At 37.4% G+C, this 16,146-nt stretch overlaps 1 protein-coding gene across 4 annotated transcripts in view; it reads left to right on the top strand.

Moving 5' to 3' along the window:
- Sclt1 (sodium channel and clathrin linker 1) overlaps positions 1-16,146 on the top strand; it is a 156,526-nt gene that overhangs the window by 125,649 nt on the left and 14,731 nt on the right. Inside the window, exon 19 of one of the 4 annotated variants that reach the window (XR_007350836.1) lies at positions 4,649-4,722. The exons of the other annotated variants lie outside the window; for them this stretch is intronic. The gene's annotated coding sequence lies outside the window, so the exon portion shown is untranslated. The remainder of the gene's footprint in view (positions 1-4,648; positions 4,723-16,146) is intronic. 4 annotated transcript variants of the gene reach the window in all.

The following is a 16,146-nucleotide window of genomic DNA, read 5'->3' as shown; positions in this document are numbered from 1 at the left end:
TATCTCACTTGGCATAGTGCAATATACCCTGGCAAAAGCCAGGCTCTAAAAACTCACACAGAGTTTACATGTACTGTGTGATTTGCAGTATCCAGGAAGTTTAAATAAACTGTGGCTACAAAATAAGTAAGAACTATTGCAGAGCATTAGCATTAGGGTTATTAAAGCCAATGTTGCACTTATTACTTTTTAATTAAGGAACATTAACAGTTGATCTTAGTATTATTTCTCAACTAAAAGACTATGTTATATACTCTTGTATTTTAACTGTTACCTTGTGTGACATATGGTAAGACCAGATGAGAATCAAGAGAGAGAAAATGGAAAGAGTTTTATGGTTTGTCATCCTCACAGTTCCCTAAATGAACACAGTATACCACACAGGGCACGCAGGGGAGCACCCAGGTTGGTCACTGACTCAGGGAGAGGGAGGAACATGGAGCAAGTGCCTTTAGTGTGGTCTTCTTGGGAGGGAACTGATAGGATTGGCTGATTTGAATAATTTCTGTGTGCTCTGGGGCACAGGGACTGTTCCTGGTCATCTAGTACCTGGCCCTGGGTCATTAGAACAGGTGCAGAGTGGCCCAGTGTGTGAGAACCCAATTAGGGAAGAGGCTGCTCAGGAAGGGAACCTGAACAGCCGCTAGCCAACAGCTCAAACTAAATCAAGACAGCATTTAAAAACAGCTGGATTATTCCTTGAAGCAACTTCTGATGTAGAATCCTGAGCCTAGGACACAAGGACACAGGGATCTAATGAGCTGGAAGTATGTGACCTTATCAGAGTTGGAATGGTAGAAGAAAAATGCCCAAGGCATTGGCTGAGATCTTAAAAACATTCTGGGAGAGTGTACACTAATTACTACTACTAATCTACTTCTTGATGAGCAAGGGTATCCTGGAAAGGCTTAGCACCCCACTCCCTAGCATAATGGTTTCCCTCTGTCAGTATGTTTTGATGATTAGAAACTGCAGACCGACTCAAGGAAAGCTTTTGACACTCAGCAGATATTTTTTGTGTAAAGTTTAAGTAAAAGAGACACCCCTTGATGGGTCCCACTATATTTAATTTTTCCATAGTTCTCAAAAAAAAAAAGAAAATGAAACTAGTATGATATGACATTATCTTTGTATTGAAAATAACATGTAAATTATTAAAATGATACATATTAACTGAAAGAATAGAAGCTGATTAATATTTTACTTGCTTGCTTTATTGAATTAGTAACCTGTCTGGACATACCTGAATTTGCTCTGATTCAGAGTCCCAGTACCCTCTACAAGTCCTCATTGAGATTACTGGCATATTGGTTCGCCCTCTCTTCACTCTACTAAGCTCAGAATTACACCTTGCAAATTAAAATGTCTTAATTCTTCAGTTTTCACACTTACACAAATACATCCAGAAACAAAAACAGATCCCTGAAATCTCTTTCATTTATATAACAAACAGGTGAGTGACAGTTCTTCTTAGTCTAAGCCTTCTTCTAGATTCCAGAAACAAGAGGGAAATGTAAAGCTTGCCCTTAAGAAGTTTCCCACGTGTTTCTCCTTGTAACACCCAACATTATCAATGGTCATATTTCAAACTTGTCTCTCTACAGTTTTCTTCTCTGCCTTCTGCGTGTGACTGTCAGCTCTATAAAGTCACTTGCTTCTTGTTCTCCACCAAGTTCCAGTCTAAAAATCTCCATTGCTGAGGGAATGAATGAAAGCTAAGGGATTGTTTCAATCATTGTTTCTTTTTTGCAGAATTTTAGCTTCCAAAATCTACCTGAACTTTGTGAAAAAATGATCAAGTATAATGTTCCCCAGTATTTAAGAGACATCACTAAGAAACTTGAATTCCCATAATGATGCCATTGCTTTATACTGCAATTGGTTTCTCATAAACTTTTGAAAGTACCGCTGATCTAGAATTGTTATGGAAACTGTTAATAAAGGAATACATAGTCTGGGATATAGGCACTGGAATTAATTGGATGAAATAATGTTTTAAAAAATCAGTCCTGCTCATAGTCAAGATCCTACTTCCAGAGAAAACATTACATAAAACAAAAACGTGGCTCAGATTATTTCTCCAATCATGTTTGAACTCCTGTGTTAACATATAAGTACACATTGATCACAGAACACAGACACTTGTCCCTGGTGGTTACTGACAGAGTACTTGTTGATGGATTTGCACATAATGAACATGAATATTTGTGTAAACATAGCCATCCATAGCATAGTGCTAGGTACTTAGTAAATGTCCTTTAAAAGTTTAAAGGTGATTTATTGGGGAATTATTAGAGTGTGATAAGGGGAGTTTGCTATCCAGCAGTGCAAGGCCAAATTCTTGGTGCAATACCAGCATCTTGAGCCAGCAGAGCTGGCAGACATCTGCCCTGGAGGTGTGCATGGGAGTGCATCCCGTGTCAGAAACCCTTGGCCGTCTGCTTCTTGTTATTCCATCTGAGCACTGGAAATTAATTGTTTTTCAGGGAGTTTGGGGTTGTTTTTAGCTGAAATTCAGATACTCTGCAAGAAGCCCTGTAGTTCCAGTAGCTGTGATCTTCAAAGTCACCTGGATGTGGCCCGTGGAATGACTAGGAGAGTCTACTGCCAAGGGCTCCTCTCTCTGCCTCCTTCCCTGAACCTCCACCATCAGTCACCAAGTCTGGCTGGTTCTGCCTCATTAATATTTTCAAGTTCATTTGCCTCCATCCCCACTACTGCTGCCTTGATTCAAGGTGTCTCTTACCTAGGTGGCTGCGGCAGCTTTCTGGCTGGTCTCTGAGACTCCAGGCTGTCTCCCCTCCAAGCCCTTCTCCTTCTGCAGGAAACGACCTCTACAGTAGGATCCTGGTGATCCATTTCACTCCCTGTCTTCTGTCCTTCCTCGGGAAGAGGCTGGCTGTGGGGATTTTCTCATCTGGCCCTTATGTGTTTCCAATCTCATTGATCAGAACTTCTCACTTATTACTCTTCTCTCCATAAGAAGATTTTAGAGAGACCTTCATCACCTTGAGGTCTCTTTATGATAATGAGAGATTAATATTAACAGTTTTAAACATCAAAATAATACCCTAAGTGCCCAGTGCTTTAAAAATAGTTGTTAGGTATAAGCCAGCCAGATACTTCTCTTTGTTAAATGACAATTACCCAGGAAAGAATCATTCTTCCTTTTTTTTTTCTTAAACTTTAACCCTCCAACAATTCTATAAAGAAGGGACTACTTTTTTTTTAAATATTTTTTTTGTTGATGATGGACCTTTATTTTGTTTATTTGTATGTGGTGCTGAGAAATGAACTCAGTGCCTCACACATTCTGGGCAAGCGCTCTTCCCCTGAGCTACAACCCTAGCCCAAGAATCATTCCTTTTAAAAGTCCGGGGAGGGGGGCGTGGCAGGCAAAAATCTCTGTCCCCAAGAAGCTTTCGTTCTAATAGGAGAGACAGACAGTAAACAAAAGAAAGTAGATGTACTCTGTGTAGATAATGGTCAGCACTAAAGAGGAGAATAAAGCAGAAAAAGGAAATGGGCAGTGTGTCTATTTTTGACATAAACAGTTTAGAAAGGGTCAACAGGAATCTTTGTTCTTCTTTATCTTCCCTTTTCTCTGCCCTTCTGCCCCTCCTTCTCTTTCTCATTCTCCAAAAACAGGACAAAGTTGATTAGATCCCGCTCATTGTCCTCCATATACAACTGAAGGTAGCTGGAAAAAAACCGCACAGCCTGCTGGGTAGTCTCTAAATCCATGACCCGGTGCCAGGGTGGAAGAGCAACTGCTTTGCATGTGCAGCAGCCTGCGCTCCATCCCCAGCCCCAAAATAAAAAATTAAAATTAAAAAAATTCACATTCCCCCAAATGCTGCCAGGCAGTCATTCTGTATATTCTGTTCTCTTTGGTGATATTCAATACCCTTTTAATTCTCCTCAGTCTTTGGCATCTACTCTTTCATCATCACTTTCAAATGATAACCTCAGGACCTCAGTTCCTGTTTCACTGAGAAAAGAGAAAGCATAGAGAATTCCACAGTTTGTGACCCTCTGTTGGTCTTCTTCTGCACATCTGTCCCCATCTACTCTGTATAGCAATCATCTGTCCTTTCTTGGGTATAAGGCCAAACTCTTCATTTGTCCCTAGCTTCCATTTCTACTTGGCTATACTGCCTCCTTGTTGGATTCTCATTTAAATATAAAGAATCTTTCTTGACAGCAACGTCCCATAAAAATAGAAAGCCTAACATCACATCATGACATGGGTAACTGCACTCAGACAGAAACAAACAGGAATAATCCATGGAATAAGCAATTTAAAGCCAACCAGCTGACTTTCTAAGGAGCATTCCTGCTCAAATGAAATCTTGGCTTGGAAATTCATCTGGATATTCACCCCCACAATCAGGTCTGCCCAGCAGGCCCCAGTCGGCGACAGCCAGGCCTGGCCTAGAGTCCAGATAGCAGTCTGTGTCTCGATCCAGCTGTGTGCTTAAATTCAGTATTACTAGGTGTTTGCTATCTTTTTCCCCCCTATTTCAAAGCTTACCCTTTTTACTGCCCAGCCTTAAAAACCAAGTCTTGGTTAAATGACTTCCCAAGCACTAAATAAGTCAAAACCATCAAATTTTTAGTAATTTAGTGATTTTTTTTTACCTCTTAGATAAAAGGAAAAAAGGAAATGGAATATTTCCTTCAAAATCCAGAGAATAATACCATCATATGACATCAAACTGGGTAAGATTATTGTTTTTCTTTTATTACGTAATTTAAAGAGAGAAACAGTAAAGGTATTAACATCAGCATGAAAGCAGTCATGTCCCTGTGGCCAGAAACACTACATTCTGAGTTGGGGAGTCAGACTATAATAGAATAATGTATTGCAGGTTTACTTTAACACCAAGTTTTTGGCAAGTTTGATCTTCATTTAAAAAAAAAAAATAAAATCTATTTTTTTAATTTGTTCTTTTGAGATATAAATGACAGTAAAGTGTATTCAGACATATTGTACCTACACAGAGTAAAACTTCCCATTCTTATGGTTGTACATGATGTGGAGTTACACCAGTTGTGTATTCGTATATGAACATAGAAAAGTTATGTCGGATTCATTCTACTGTCTTTCCTATTCCCATTTCTCCTCCCCTCCCTTCATTCCCCTTTTGTCTAATCCAATGAACTTCTATTTTTCCCCTCTCCCCGCCCTTATTGTGTGTTAGCATCCGCATATCAGAGAGAACATTTGGCCTTTGGTTTTTTGGGACTGGCTTATTTCACATAGCATGATAGTCTGCAGTTCATGCATTTACTGGCAAATGCCATAATTTCATTCTTCTTTGTGGCTAAGTAATATTTCATTATGTGTATATGCCACATTATTTTTATCCATTCATCTGTTGAAAGACATCTAGATTGGTTCCATAGTTTAGCTATTATGAATTGAGTTGCTATAAACATTGATGTAGCTGCATCATTATATTATGCTGATTTTAAGTCTTTTGGATATATACCAAGGAGTGGGATAACTGGATCAAATGGGGGTTCCATTGCAAGTTTTCTAAAGAATCTCCATACTGCTTTCCAGAGTAGTTCTACCAATTTGTAGTCCCACTAGCAATGTATGAATGTGCCTTTTTCTCTACATCCTCACAGAGGCAGGATTTGAATCTGTGTCTCTCTCACTCAGACATTGATATGAATTAAGCCCTGCCCAAATACCTCCAGAAAACAGATATCCTCTATGATGTGAGAAGCACAAGTGTGCAATGAAAAATAGTTCCTTATTTCTACAAATTTAAATTTATGTCAAACTCAACTTGTGTGTCATTGCTAAGGACAGCCATTGCTCTCAAAGCTTATTAAGTAATGGCTCAAAAATGAATGGGAACGTCTCACACTATTCTGCACCAGCGACTGAAAGCATCCTGTTCCTTTCATCTCCAGTCTAGGCAGAGTCCTCTAGGACAGCCTTTCTTTCCAAAGTGTCTCATCTGGATGCTTAAATGACTTTGACAGCCATTTAGATATTGAAAATCATGAGACTTAGAATCATGTTTAACAACAGCCTTAAACATTGAAATATTAGTTTTACAGACATAGAAGTTTCCTCTTTTAAAGGTGAGTGACTGACTTAAACTCTTAGTAAAGGAGTCATTTGTGGTTTATAGAAAGTCAGAACATTAGACTCAAACCCAAGCTCTGCCCCACAAATGTGTGATTATATATAAATCACTTGATTTTTCAAAACTTCAGTTTTATATTTGATAAGATTAAAAGCTACAGTAGACGGCAGGCTTATTTATGAAATAGTATAAATATCAAAATATCAAAGCATCTAGACTGTAAAGCATCATGCAAATATGACATATTAATGAGTTAGAAATAGTCTTTATCCAGATTTTTTTTTTTTTTTGGTTTTTGAATTAAATTACTGTCCCTGAATTGCTAGTCCTTGAATATCCTTGAAATATTTTCAACTTTTTTATTTTATCATCTATCCTTTTAAGAACAAAGGGATATTAATTGTTGTCATTGCTTTTCCTTATGTCAGTTCAGTGTAACACAGTTTTTAATAAATCACAGTCCTCCCTCCTTTGAACTCTCTTTTTAAAGACAGAGGATAGTGAACCAGAATTTTCCAGCCATTGCCTCTCCTGTTTCTTGGATCAGAGGCCAGCTGCGGGTTTTGTTGTTGTTGGGGGTGGGGGCATTGAACCCAGGGTCTGTGCATGCTAGGCTGACACTATACCACTGAGCTGCACCTCCAGCCCCCTGTTTTTATTGTATTTGAAAAATACCATATTATGTGACATTTGGGGTGGGTAAAGTAGGTTAAGGAGGACTATAGGTTGAGTATTCCTTATCAGAAATGCTGGAGAACAGAAGCGTTTTGGATTTGGAGCTTTTTCAATTTTTGGAAATATTCCACATATCTTGGGGAGGAGACCCTAGTCAAAACATGCAATTCTTTACTCTGTGTGTGTGTGTGTGTGTGTGTGTGTATGTGCGTGCACACGCTAGGATTAAACCCAGGGCCTCTTACATGTCAGTCAAGCACTCTACCACTAAGCCACATCCCCAGCCTCCTGAAATTCATTTTTGTTTTTCATGCAGTTTCTACATATAGCCTAAAGGTGACTTTTTACAGCATTTTTATTGCACCTGCAGGCTGACTGTGACCCATCACACGAGGCTGTGTGTGGAATTGCCCACTCGCGGCATCATGCTCATTCCCTAAGCACTTCAGATCTCAGGTTTGAATTAAGGATGCTCAATCACACTGCAATATAACAAGGGCCGGGAATGGTAGCACAAGTCTCTAATCCCAGCTACTTGGAAGACCAAGCAGGACAACTTAGCAAGAGCCTGTCATGAAATAAAATTTTAAAAAGACTGGGGATGTAGCTGAGGAATAGAGAGAGCACTTGCTAAGCATGCACAGGCCCAGGGTTCAATCCCAAGTTCCACAGAAACTAATGAGAAAGTAGTGAGCAAAAATAGATAGGTTGCATTTTTTATATGCTTTGAAATTTCTGGACATTATCATTTTCTTTAGACATCTTTTTAAACAAGGAATAATTGTGTTTAAATATTTCATTACATGATTTATATGATTATGAAAATGTGACAAAGCACTGTGAACAAGGTTTCATTGTTTATATTCAGGATTTCATAAAGGAAGACCTCGTTTTTTGTGGACATTTAGCCTTGGCCTAATGTACCTGTGCTGGCTATTAAAACCACTGGATTAGAAATGGAAACACTTCCTAATATGCTAAGAATGCCTTCCAGCAGTTCTCCACTGTGTTGGTGTGCCCTGACATAGTGCTACTAAAGCATTTACTTTAAAAGTAGAAAGCATTTCACAAGATTGTTGCATTGACTCTTCCCCTTTGTAAAAGGATTATGTATTTGATAATAATACAAAACAGTATAATATTTTACCATATGAGGAGGCAGCACAGCATTGTAGATAAGAATACTGACTCAGGAGTCAGTCAGACCTGAATTTGAAACCCATATAGCTTCAACCCCTTATACTTATCTGTAAACCCCAAATGCTATTATAAGACTTCATTTTTATGATAACAAATATGAGGTTTTGACTCCACGCACAGCGTGTTAAATATTTAGAAAGGAAACAGGGAACTCTGGGTTTAGGGAGTAGTTTTTATTAAGTGCTAAGAGATTATTGCATTCAAACTAAACCATGATACAGTGTATGAGATGTGTATGAGAAGCTTTTGTACATATTTCACCTTTAATTATGTCAAGAGCTTTGTACTGTTTTGAACAACCAATAAAAAAAAATATGTGAAAAATTACTTGTTCTAGAAAGCACTGGATTTTAGGTAAGATTTATATGCATGAATAATATTCCTGCCCACAGGAAACATAAATAATACCAACAAACATACACCGAATCAATAAGGTGTATTTACCAAAGTGTTTTCAACTGGCCTGTCTTACCTACTAGTCATAATGCAAATTCACATGACAGTCATCATAAGTTTATCATTTTTGATGTAGAAAATTTTATACTTATTCCAATGAAAACCTATGTTATAAAGGTGACGGTCTATCCTGGACATACGCATGGTAGCAGCCCTCCTGAGCACTAGCAGTTGATGTGTGCTTGCCTTGTACCAGTGGTGGTTCCAAGTGCTGCACAGTACTTCCATCTCACTGGGGAAGGATTCTTTTGCTCTCCTTAGAGGTAGTGTTATTTTTAGAGTGATTAAGTAGTACAGCCCAAGTCTTCAACCAGTTAGGTCTTTCATTAATAATAAATTGAAAAATAGGCAACAGAACAATATATTTAAAAAACAAAGTTTCATTTGATGCATTTGACTCTCCTTATAGTGTTTACCCCATATATCATGTCATTCATATAAAATGTGTTTTTAGCAGCTTTCAGAAATGAGCCTCTTCAGATAGACCCTAGCATGCTTCTTCCTGATACACCTTAGTGGTACCATCTTCAGCATCAAAGGCTTCCCCTGAACAAATGCTAGTGCTTCTTGGTTTCCCAGTTAGGCTGTACTCAACAAATCTTGAAAATACTTGACAATTTGCCTTTGCCCTTTTATAACAATTAAATTCTTGTAAGTTTGCTATTTTCTGGCTTGCTGCTTGCCTACTTATTTACGATAGCTAGGAAAATATTTGAGACAAAATCAAATATAAATACAGCCAAAAAAAATACTTAAGATGCTGGAGTCCTCTTAGCTTCCTTTGAAAACCTCTGTTACTTCTGGCAATGGACAATTATGATCACAAGGTACCTGCAATTTCTTATGGTAAGTAACTATAGCCATAATTAAATACAATAAAAATAAAATAATTTTCACCTGGGAAATAATTTTCCTGACAACATAAAAAAGCTTAGGATCAGAAGCTTTTTAAAAAATTTAATTTTATTGATTTTGGCTGTGATTTTAATTATTTCCTAACTTCTGCTTTTGGTTTTGAAAAGGAAGTTGTTCTTTTTTTTTTCCCCCTAGGGCTTTGAGACATAATGTTAGGTTATTTATTTGATGACTTTCTATCCTTTTAATGAATGAGCTCAATGTATCTTAGAACCACCTTCGTAGTGTCCCAAGGATCTCAATAGGTTGTGTCACTGTTCTCATTTACCTCTAAGTATTTTTTCATTTCAGCCCTGATTTCTTCTGCAACCCAGTGGTCATTCAATAGTATATTCTTTAGTCTCCAGCTGTTAAGAGTAGCTTCTATTTTTACTTCTGTTGTTGATTTCTAATTTCATTTCATTACAATCTGCTAGAATGCAAGGTATTACCTCTATTTTTTTGTATTTGCTAAGAGTTGCTTTGTGGCCTACGACATGGTCTGTTTTAGAGAAGGATCTGTGTGCTACTGAGAAGAAGTATATTCAGTCATTGATGGATGAAATATTCTATATCTGTTAAGTCTAAATTATTGATTGTATTTTTTAGTTCTATATCTTCTTTATTTAGTTTTTGTTTGGAGGATCTATCCTAACAGTGATGAGAGAAGCGTGTTAAAATCACCCAGTATTATTATGTTGTGGTCTATTTAACTTCTGAAATTGAGAAGGGTTTGTTTGATTGTTTGTTGTATGTAGATGCTCCTTTGGGGCACAAATATTTATGATTGTTGTGTCTTGTTGATGTATAATTTCCTTGAGCAGTATGAAATGTCCTCCTTTGTCCCTTCTGATTACCTTTGGCTTGAAGTCCACTAGACTCTTCAACAGATGGTTCTGGGAAAACTGGAAATCCTTATGTAGAAGAATGAAATTTATCCCCTATCTCTCAAAGTGGATCAAGGACCTAAGCATTAGACCAGAGACCTTGCGCCTACAAGAAGAAAACATAGGCACAACACTCCATCATATGAGCTTAGGAACTGACTTCCTCAACAAGACTCCTAAAGCACAAGAAGTAAAATCAAGCAAAGGAAACAATCAAGATGTGAAGAGAGAGCCTACAGAATGGGAGAAAATCTTTGCCACATGTACCTCAGCTAGAGCATTAATCTCCGGGATATATAAAGAACTCAAAAAACTTAATAGAAATAAAATAAATAACCCAATCAATAAATGGGCAAAGAAACTGAACAAGCACTTCACAGAAGTATGCTGATTTTAAATCTTTAGGTATATACTGAGGGGTGGGATAACTGGGTCAAATGGTGGCTCCATTCCAAATTTGTTGATGATTCAATCAATAAATACATGAAAAAATGTTCAACATCTCTAGCAATTAGAAAAATGCAAATTAAAACTACACTGAGATTCCATCTTACTCCAATCAGAATGGCAATTATCAGGAATACAGGTAACAATAAATGTTGATGAGGATGTGGGGAAAACATTCACTCATACATTGATGGTGGGACTGAAAATTGGTATAACCACTGTGGAAATCAGTTTGGAGATTCTTCAGAAAATTTGTAATGGAGCCACCATTTGGCCCAATTATCCCACCCCTTAGTATATACCTAAAGATTTAAAATTAGCATACTGCAGTGATGCAGCCACATTAATATTTATAGCAGCTCAGTTCACAATAGCTAAGCTATGGAACCAACCATCCCTTCAACATGAATGAATAAAGAAAATATGGCATATATACACAATGGAATATTACTCAATCATAAAGAAGAATGAAATTATGGCATTTGCCAGTAAATGGATGGAACTGGAAATTTATCAGACTAAATGAAATAAGCCATTCCCCAAAAAACAAAAGCTGAATGCTCTCTCTGATATGCAGATACTAACACAAAATAAGGGGGATAGGAGGAAAGAATAGAAGTTCATTGGATTAGACCAAAAGGAATGAAAAGAAGAGTGAGAGATAGGAATAGGAAAGACAGTAGGATGAATCAGACATAACTTTCCTGTGTTCATATGTGAATACATGACCAGTGAAATTTTACATCATGTACAACTTCAAGAATGGGATCTCAATTAGAATAATTTATACTCCATGTATGTATAATATATCAAAATACACTCTACTGTCATGTATAGCTAAAAAGAACAAATAAAAAATTCAAACTGCTCTATGGTATCTTCTTTCACTTTGAAGTTTAATTTGTAAAATTTTAATTTTAATAATTCCCTCTTACTCTTTTATCTTGAAGTGTATGTAACAGAATATTGAGCTTCCAAAAGGAAGTGATTTTAATCATTAACTTATTAATATGTAACTTCTATAACTAATATCTCTACAAATTTACAGAAATATGAAATCTTTGCTATATTATATATTAAATTTTAAAACTTTACAGAAAAAATGATATGTGATCTTCCCTACCAAATATTAAAGTATAAATCTGTGTGGTGTTATTAGCACAGATGTGGGAACAGAATGCAGAAAAGCAGAGACCAGAGGCTGGAGATTCAGCTCAATTGGTAAAGTGCTTTCTTCCCATGCACAAGGCCTGGGTTCCGTCCCCAGCACCACACACACACACACACAGCCAATGGTAAAGAGATGCCTTTAGAAAATCATCTAGAATATTCCTTACTCTGGGGGCTGAGGTTGTGGCTCAGTGGCAGAGCACTTGCCTCGCGCATGTGAGGCCCTGGGTTCAATTCTCAGCACCACATAAAAATAAATAAACAAAATAAAGATATTGTGTCCATATATAACTAAAAAAATTTTAAAAAAAGAATATTTCTTACTCTGTACATAAACTAAATTCCACATATATTAAATAGCTAAATATAAAAAGGAGACATCAGAAGAAGTCAGACTTTTTTATTCTCCCAGAATGGAGAAGTGTTTCTAATCAAAACATAATCCAAAAGAGGAAGAGTAACTAATTGATCTAACCGTAAAAGTAAAAAATGAATATTCTATATGAAGGAAGATACTAAACATAAATACTATTTGTATTTTAAATAGCATACTAGAAAAATAAAACAAAAGATGAATATGCAAAATTCACCAAGTTCCACAAATTAAGAAAAACATTAACAACCAACAGAAAGATGGACAGAATGCATGAACTGGCAGCTCACAAAGGCAGAAAGGCAAAACTCCTTTAAACATGTCAGAGCAAGTTCAACCTCACTTGTATTAGAAGCAATTTTAAGCAATAGTTTTATTCATCAAGTTAGCAAAAATGTCAAAGGTGGTTAACATCCATTGCCTGCAAGTACTTGGTAAACAGGAGTTGTCAGAGGGTTCTGGCAGGAAAGTAACTGGCAGAAATCTCCATGGTGTGGTCCTTTTATAGCTCCCAGGATGGACCTCCAGAGGTACTCCATACGCGTTAAGAGCAGTAACACTCCCGTCCCTGTGCTGGTCAGGTCTCCCACATCTTTAACTATGGCTCTTAAAGGACATGCTTCACTCTGATTTCTTTGTCATCAGTTTTTCCCCATTCTATTCCATGTTTTGTACTGCTTTCAGAATTATCTTACTAAAAATTAAATATGATGTTAGCCTTGCCCACTTGACAACTCCTGATTTTGGAGCATTTTGGATTTTCACTTTCTGAATTAGTGATGCTCAATGTGTGTGTTTGTGTGTGTGTGTGTGTCTGTGTGTGTGTGTGTGTGTTGAATTATTTACACAGCACCTGAGCCTAGGAAGTTTCCTTCACTCTCTAAAACATTATAATTTTTCTTTTTCTAAAATATTGTTTTAGTTGTAGATGGACACAATAGTTTTATTTATTTATTTTTATGAGGGGCTGAGGATTGAACCCAGGGCCTCACACCTGAGAGGCAGGCACTCCACCCCTAAGCTACAGCCCAGCCCTGTAATTTCTTGACTGTACATCTTACCTAGCATGCACGAGGCCCCGCACTGGATCCTCAGCACGGGGGTAGGGGAGGGGGGATGATCAATCTAAGTAGATATTAGAATAGTGGTCACTAGAAACTAGGGAGAGCAGAGGGTGGGGGATAGAGGGAGGTTGGATTATGGTGACCAAAGTACATTTGCATAGGGGGAATAAGCTGTAATGCCCTAAAGCACAGTAAGGTCACTGTAGTTTCCAATTTATTATATCCTTTATTAAGAACTAGAACACAGAAGTTCAAAGCTTCCCCATAACAACAAATAAATCAATATGTGTTTAAGGAAAACTGCTAATTGCCCTGATTTTTATCACTCCACATTGCATACACAATTGAAGTATCACATTGTATTCCATCAGTGTGTACAATTATTATGTGTCAATTTAAAAGAGAATGAATTGGAATAATAAACTCTTTTAAGGTTAGAATTTCTCAAACTTTTTTCACATATAAAATGACTTTTTAAAAAAGGTAGATTGATTGGGTTTTCCTTTTTTATTTTTAGTATTAATGAAAGGTGCTGACTAAAAGGATCAGATGTAGACAGAGTGAGAGCGGAGACAGGAGAGAGGGACGACCTGGGCTAGTTTGTGCCTTCTGTGTGGATGTCCTTCCCCAGCTCCCACCTGGAAAGGTTTTCTTCTCTCCAGACCCCCAACTCAAAAGCCATTTTTTCTATGAGGTTTTCTTCTTTCCCTTGAAAGATTTATGTCTTTTATGTTCTTACACACCCATACCATTCTGCTCATTCCTTTTTATAGCACTAACTGAATTATGATAGAAACTATCATTTATGTCTTTACAAAACTATGAGCTAACATCTTACGTGACATATTCCATAAAATTGAAACAAGCTATTTAATAAGATTATATTGAATAAAAGAGTTGAACAAATGATTTTGCAACATGTAACATTTGCTTCTTTTATTCAAAACCAACTTTGCATGTGTGTGCACATGCATGTATGTGTCATTACAAAGTTTTGGGTTTTGGAGCATTTTGAGTTTCCACTTTTTGGATTAGTGATGCTCAGTGTATGTTTGTGTGCGTGCATGCGTGTATATGCATATTGAATTATTTACACAGCATTTGAGCCTAGGAAGTTCCTTTCACTCTCTAAAACATAATTTCTCGGCTGTACATCTGTAATGTTTGGCTGCCATAACTGCTTTTTTTAAGGCTTTTTTTTTTTAATTAACAGAATGAGAGGCAGCTGCAGGTACTGGCAGATTACAAAATGCATAATTACTAAAAGTAACTGAAGCATATTATACTATAATTCAGCAGGAAAAAAAAAAAACATCTGGCACATGCTATGTTAATTTGTCATAAGAGAGTTTTGAAGGAAGTGCTTGCTGCAGCTGGCAGATCTGTCATCCCCCTGAAGTGAATAGTGCACCTTTTGTTTTAAATTCTCTCATATACTATAGGATAATGCATTGTGTGAGTTAATCTTTAGCCATCACTACAGGATTGCATGTATTGAAGGAGTTTTCCTTTATGTTATAGCAACCAAAATCTACATGGCTCACCTTTATTGAAAACTGTGCTTTAATTATAACAGGATGATCTGAACTATTATAGTAATTAATTATAATGCCTCAGACATTGGCCCAAATGGAAACTTCTCCTCTCATGCATTAAGGAGCATCTCTGACTTGTTTTACTTAAACTATTCACAGTGTTTCCAGAGACTGCCACATTGTAGGGAAGGCCTTGCTCTTACCCTCCTAACTATGCCATAAAACATTCTAATGCCAACCTTTTTGAAGGAATCTATATTTACAGCTCTCTACTGGGCATCTCTGTACATTAAACTCAATATGTTCAACCCAGCCCAAGTTTGACCTTCATCTCTTATTTCCCACTTCCATGGTAGTATCTACCCATTGCTCAAGCAGAATTCTGAGTGTCATCCTGAGCTCCTTCTCTCACATCTCATGCTACTAATCCCATGCTACTAATTCCACCTCCTAAATATCTCTGAATCTGTCCATTTCTCTCCAATTACTATAGTTCGAGCTATCAACAATACTTACCTGAATTACTGCTAAAATTTCATGATTTGACTACTGTCTTACATCCTGTTTTTCCTGCTGCAATCAGCAAGATGTTCAGATGTTCAAATCTAATCACGTCAATTCTTCTTAAAGCAAGTCACTGCCTCTCTGCTGTATTTAGGATAAATCTTATTTCCTATCCTGACATACAAAATCCTTTGTGATCCCTCATTTCCAGCTCTTCCTCTGCCCCTCCCCCGTAACACTGTGTCCCAGTCACACTGAATTTCTTTCCGTCTCTTACATTTATCATTCTTTCGTATTTCCTGGGCTTCACACATGGATCCAATTGTCTGCAGCACTGTTCTTTTCCTTCCCTGCCTTTGTCCACCTAACATCTATTTATCTTCCATACCTAGTGTAAACACCTCCTTCCCCTGACGGACAGCTCTAATCCCCTAATCCTGCGTGTGTGTCCCATGTGTGCACCATGGACTCTAGTGTTCACTGCCTGTGTTTCAGGCCTGGTAATCGTCCAGTGTTCCTGGTAGATCTTGTTCCCCCTCATCTCAGGATGTGGCATGTGACAGGCACTTGTTTCAGTGTGTTCCATAAGGAACTTTGTAGTTCTCCCAGTCTAAGAGAAGCACTTAAACTGGTGGTGTTGTGTCACCTGTTACTTTGTAACCTTGAGTTTATTCTTCAAATAGCTTTTTAAAAATAAGCTTCTTAGGAATAATCTGTACCCAAAAAGCTTTAGAATGCATTGGTTTTTCTAGCAGTGGTCTCCCAAATTTATTACACCATTTGATGGCTATTCTGAAAATTATAGTCGCTGAATTAGCTCATTCGTTCTGCCAT

Source organism: Marmota marmota, unplaced genomic scaffold (assembly GCF_001458135.2).
Source record: "Marmota marmota marmota unplaced genomic scaffold, marMar, whole genome shotgun sequence".
Lineage (NCBI taxonomy): Eukaryota > Metazoa > Chordata > Mammalia > Rodentia > Sciuridae > Marmota > Marmota marmota.
Note: the sequence above shows the minus strand (reverse complement) of the source record. Positions and strands in the feature narration are given on the sequence as shown.